This window comes from Marmota monax, unplaced genomic scaffold (genome assembly GCF_021218885.2).
Source record: "Marmota monax isolate L192 unplaced genomic scaffold, Marmota_monax_Labrador192_F-V1.1 WCK01_AAM20220418_F8-fsc00098, whole genome shotgun sequence".
In the NCBI taxonomy this organism is placed as follows: Eukaryota; Metazoa; Chordata; class Mammalia; order Rodentia; family Sciuridae; genus Marmota; species Marmota monax.
The window spans coordinates 1,378,654-1,384,345 of record NW_026694639.1 but is presented as its reverse complement, the minus strand read 5'-3'; the positions used below and the strand labels follow the sequence as shown (position 1 = coordinate 1,384,345).

Below are 5,692 nucleotides of genomic sequence, written 5' to 3'. Positions count from 1 at the left end.
AGGTAAAGAAAAGAGTATCGAATATGTTTTCTCTGCATAAATCTTCCCCTTCCATTCTAGGCAGGCTGCAATTAGCAGCCAAAGTAATATTGACAGGGGCTTAGAAAGAACAATCGGAGGTGGGAGAATTCTGTGTATGAACTGAGTTTAATGAAATCCCTTTGTTGGGAGAAATGGAAGCACTAACAGACACTCGACTTATTAGTTGCTCATCTCATGCTCCCACTGGAACCTTCTGAAGGAAACCGCACAAAGCAAAAAATCAGCGCCGGGCAAACCTGCTGCAGCTGAAGTCTAAAACAGCTCAGGCCGCTTACTGTGCATAGCTTCCAATCCTTGTTTGTGGTGTAACCACGTCAGTAAACCTTGATTGTGGTTAATTAGCTTAACCTATTAAATTACTGAGTTGTTTAATAAGACATAGATTGGTTAATATTTTGGCAGCACATCAAAAAGTATACCTTATATATCGGCTATCTCAATTTCTCATCTTTCCCTTTAAAATTTAATGTATTTTCCCACAAAACCTTCAACAATTCCAAATATGAGTTTCATTTCAGAACTCTAAACTCCCTGTTTGCTTGTATCAGGAAGTCACTGTATTCATTACCTTGGGGGGACATTTTTCAGTGAATGAAACCAAGTGTTCATACCAAGAGCTTATGCTTAGAATCTGGCATTTCCCTGGGAATTATTGACCTTTTGCTACAGCCCTAAAAGCAGACAAAGCCTGGTTTTCTAGACCCAAATCACATCATTCATATACTGTGGTGTAGAATTGTATTATCTCAATCAAGTACTTGCTGGCTTTTTTTTTTTTTTTTTTTTTTGTACCAGGGATTGAACCCAAGGGGCCTTAACTAGTGAGCCACATCTCCAGCCCCTTTTTATTTTTTATTTTGAGACAGGGTCTCGCTAAGTTGCTTAGGGCCTCGCTAAGTCGCTGAGACTGGCTTTGAACCTCCAATCCTCCTGCCTCAGCCTCAGGAGCTGCTGGGAATCCAGGCATATGCCATCATGGCCAGCTACTTGCCAGGTTTATGGGGAAGACTTTGGTTTTGCCTGAAGGTGCCTCTGGTTCCCAGTTCAGAGTAAGAGAGGGCAGTCTTAAGGTGAATGGGCAATGGCTTAAGCTTCTCAGTGCTCATTAACAGAAAGGCACAGATGACATCCATACATTTAATTAATATTACGAATATGTCTTTAATTAGCAGCCATTGCTGTAAAGCTATTGTCGGAAAGCAGAGCCCTGAATTATTTACCCAGATAGTACTTTAGCCAATATTTCTTCCCTACTTCCCAGATTTCCTTTCTAGTGAAGTAACACCAGTAACAACATTCAGGAACTAATCTGACTAGGGGATTTGGAAGGACAAACTGGTTATGTGTAGGCTAGACTCCTCCTGTCACGTGGGAGAGGACCAACAGTTCTTCCCTGCTCCGCCTGATCCCTTTGTGGGAAGGACTTCCTGGGTGCAGGGCTGCCCACAAGGAGTTTCTGAGGTCTAGCCGTGGGAGGTCCACTTGCCTACATGTAGAGGCCATGTTTTCCAAACATCAGCTTTGTGAGCAATGAAGATGACATTTGTGTCCTCTGTCTGCTGATGGATATTTTTCAGTCAATTCAGAATCTGGTTGGTTAAAAAAGAAGGGTGGGGGGAGCATCATTTATTTATTGGATCTCCTATAACACCCAATAACTACTGAAGCCTAACTGAGAAAAGTTAAATTTTTTAATATTTATTTTAGTTGTAGTTGGACACAATACCTTTGTTTTTATTTATTTATTTTTATATGGTGCTGAGGATCAAACTCAGGGCCTCGAATGCACTAGGCAAGCGCTCTACTGCTGAGCCACAACCCCAGCCCTGAGAAAAGTTATATTTAGTCAAGACAACCTCTCAAGCCAGCGATTCATTTCTTAAGGTTGTAAAAGTTTTAGCCCAGTTTCACATTATATTGACGATATATAGCTAGAGCATATTAATGTCAGAATTGTGTTCAGTGAGTCAAGCATTAAGGTTGACTTTTTATTGGAAGTCACTTTTGAAAAGGTGACACAAATAAAATGTCTCTCTGAGAGTTAGTGACAAGATTGTCCATGATATGCATGTTATTCAATATTTTTTTTGTTTATTCCATGTGGTAAATTTACTTCAGATGAGAAAAGCAGAAGAATATTGTCCTTACTCAAAAATTGGTATGTTTACAATGCAAGGTAAAGATACCTATGAAACCTCTCATATTTCTCTCTTTTGACTTCAGTATCAGGAAATTCTTGGTCTGACATAATGCTTAGGCATGCACCTATCACAGTTAATATAAATAGCATTCCTGCTTCACTCTTTTCATAGCTTTAATTTCTAATTTCTCTTTCAATAACATGCATACAATCAGTTTTCTAGGCCATCCCAAATTCTTTAAAATGTGAATTGGCACAGTTGAAAAAAAAAAACCAGAAAAATAAAAGTGAGGAACTCCTGGTTTATAATCCAGCAAGCAAAGAGCTTAACAACCATGACTTTTGAACTCACAACAATGGAAAAGATGAACAAATGGAAAATCAACAACTCTTCTCAGATCCACCATGGAAATGAGGACTCAGGATGATACATACAGATGTACAATGTACAGAAAAGGAAACCCAGGAGCAGAATCTAGGGAACCAGAGGCAGGGGAGGAAAACTTAACCTGTAACTGAAGAATTTCTGGAGGTGCCATATGGGCAAGTCTGAGAACTAAAATCCCAAGCAGACCCTGCACACTTCAGTGAATTTTACCTCCAAGACCCCTGTCAGATTCTCACAGTGAAGATTGAAGAAAAACACCTTTGTGCTTCTGACAGGTGGAGAGGAAAGAGAGTCATTGTGAAGTCAAAAGAGAGAAATATGAGAGGTTTCATAGGTATCTTTACCTTGCCATGTAAACATACCAATTTTTGAGTAAAGACAATATTCTCCTGCTCTTCTCAGCATCACACATAAATAAATAAAATAAAGGTCCATCAACAACTAAAAAAAATTTTAAAAGGAAATGTTAGAAATAAAATTTAAAAACTCACCATAAAAAAATGCCCCAAAAAGAATCTATGAGCTTAAATAGTGTCAATCAAAACTTATAAACCTAAAATGCAAAGGGGAAAAAGAATGAGAAGTTTTAACATAATATTCAAGATCTGTAGGACAAATACAAAAGATATAACATGTGACACAAGAGAAGAAAGGAATAGAAGGAAGAAATGTTTTAAAAAATAATGACTGATATTTTTAAAAAAGTAATGATTAAACCTAAACTATATATGCAGGAATCTCAGAAAACACCAAACAAGATAAATAAAAAAATAAAACACCTATACTACACAGGTATCGTCATCCATTTTCTATTACTATAAGTGAATCACAGACTGGGTAATTTATAAAGAATAAAGATTTTATTTTCTTATAGTTCTGGAGGCTGGGAGGCCCAAGGTCAAGGGACCTGGGGAGATCCTTCTTGCTGGTGGGGGCTCTCTTCAGAGTTGTAAGATGGTACAGGGCATCACATCATATGGAAAGACAGGCATACAAATTTGGGTCTCTCTTCCTCTTCTTATCAAGCTACTAATACAATCATGGTGGTCCCACCCTCATGACCTCATCTAATCCTAATTACCTCCCAAGGACCCCACTTTCAAACACTGTTAACATATGACTTTTCAACCTAAGTTTTGGAAGTGACAAACACCCAAACCATAGCAGCATATCACATGCAAACTGCAGAAGTGAAAATAGGGAGGACATCCTGAAAGATACCAAAGGGGGATCAGGGGGAGGAAGAAGGGGAGGGGAAGAGTAGTACTGGGAATTGAAATGGAGCAAGCTATGTTATATGCATTTATGAGTATGTCAAAATGAACCCCCCTACTGTGTCTAACTATAGCACTAGTGAATATTTTAAAAGGAAGAAAAATAAAGATTATTTTGGAGTTCTCTTCAGAAACCATGCAACTGAGAAGAGAATGGAGTGAAACAAATATTGAATAAAAAACATGCCATCATCCTGGAATTCTGTCTCCAGCTAAATTATCCTTCAAAAGTAAAGGAGACCTTGTTTCATGCATCTTCCAGTCAAGGGAGGGTGCTGAAGAACCTGGGCCATTCAGCTGCAAGTTGCTTCCAGCAGGAAACAGTGACCCCCTAATAGGACATGTCCCCCTCTCCTGTCCACTATCACAGGGAGATCTCTGACCTAGATTCTGAGAGATTCCAAACTATGCCAAATCCAAAGCTTCATGGTATGAGGTAACAGCCAGAAGATGTCTTCCCACAAAGGATCCGTGGTGGCACAGGGCAGAGAAACTCCTGCCACTAATAGAGAAATGGACAGGCGGAACTGGTTGAACTGGGACCCCTGATAGAAAAGAAGGACAAATGAATAATTACCCACCCAACCAAAACTGAAGAACAGCAAACAGGCCCAGCTTTTCATAAAAAGGAGATAGAACAGGTATTTTCTCTTTCAAGCAAGAGAAAATGGAGGAGTTTGTATATAAGTTATTGAGAGGAACATTGAAAAATCATTCCAGTGATGTGCTCCTTAACTGGATGAAACATGGTGACTGCCTGCTGCATGGTCCCAGACCGCCCATGCCCTCCCTCAGCCTCCTTCAAAAGCATCTTCCAAACCCACACAGAAACTGGCCCAGTCTGGATTCATCTGCTTGGTTTTATGCTATTTCCTTTTGGAAATCTTGCTCATACTCAGATCCAATGTGTATTTCATGGTCCTTCCACAGGAGAAGGTAGTTTGGGGGATGTTCTTTGTGGGTACAGTGCTCTGCCTCAGTTTCTCCTGGCTCTTTCACATCATCTATTTTCATTCAGAAGAAGTCTTGGACTCATTCCAATGGAACTATACAGAGATCACTTCGCTAGTTATGGGGAGCTTTGTCTCTGGGCTTTATTATTCCTATTGCTTATGATAACCATGGCTCCACTACCCGTGTCCTGGGTATTTCTGAATCCCTGTGGCACAGTGGGACAGGTTTGCCCCTCCTAAGCACCAGAAGGCAAGAGAAAGAGTGTTCCTGGACTTGGTTTGTAGTGTTGGGCCTGCTATGCACTTTAATCTCCCTGAGGGTTTTATCAAGACCACCAGAGAGCCAGAAGGGCTGTTTCTTCCTTATTGCTATGATGGACATCACCAGAACTGGTCAAATTCCCAAGCACTTCTGTCCCAGAAAATTTCACTATGATTCTAACCTCATCAGATTTTCCATGTCCTGGAGATGGTTGCAACCTTTGTGCACTTCTAGAGAGTTTCTAACCTTGTAGGTATTCCATTGTGGCTAAGAAGGTAGTTGTACTGATGACTTCCTTCTCTGAGCCTCACACCTGAGGAACTTCCCAAGTGCCTGAAGTAAAAGGAAGAGTCATCTCTTTGTAGAAGAAGTTTTTAGCATGTTTCTGCAAACTTAGAGACCCACTGGACAATGAATTATCCACAGCCATTTTCCTAGCTTGGGACAGAGGGGTGATCTAGCTTAAACATCCTTCTCCTCAGCAAGGCAACTTCTTTCCTTGAAAAGACAATACTTTAAGCCCATGATGAGATTTGCTCCTCCTCTTAACATTTAGGAAAAACTGGTAGGCTGGGCATTCTAACTGTTTTCTTAGATTGTGTTTGCCTATTCGGTATCATTCATCACATGGCA

The 5,692-nt window shown here is 40.2% G+C and overlaps 1 pseudogene; it reads left to right on the top strand.

The window, feature by feature from the left end:
- Positions 1 to 4,294: 4,294 nt before the first annotated feature.
- On the top strand, positions 4,295 to 5,293 carry LOC124078299 (adiponectin receptor protein 1-like; annotated as a pseudogene).
- Positions 5,294 to 5,692: the final 399 nt, after the last annotated feature.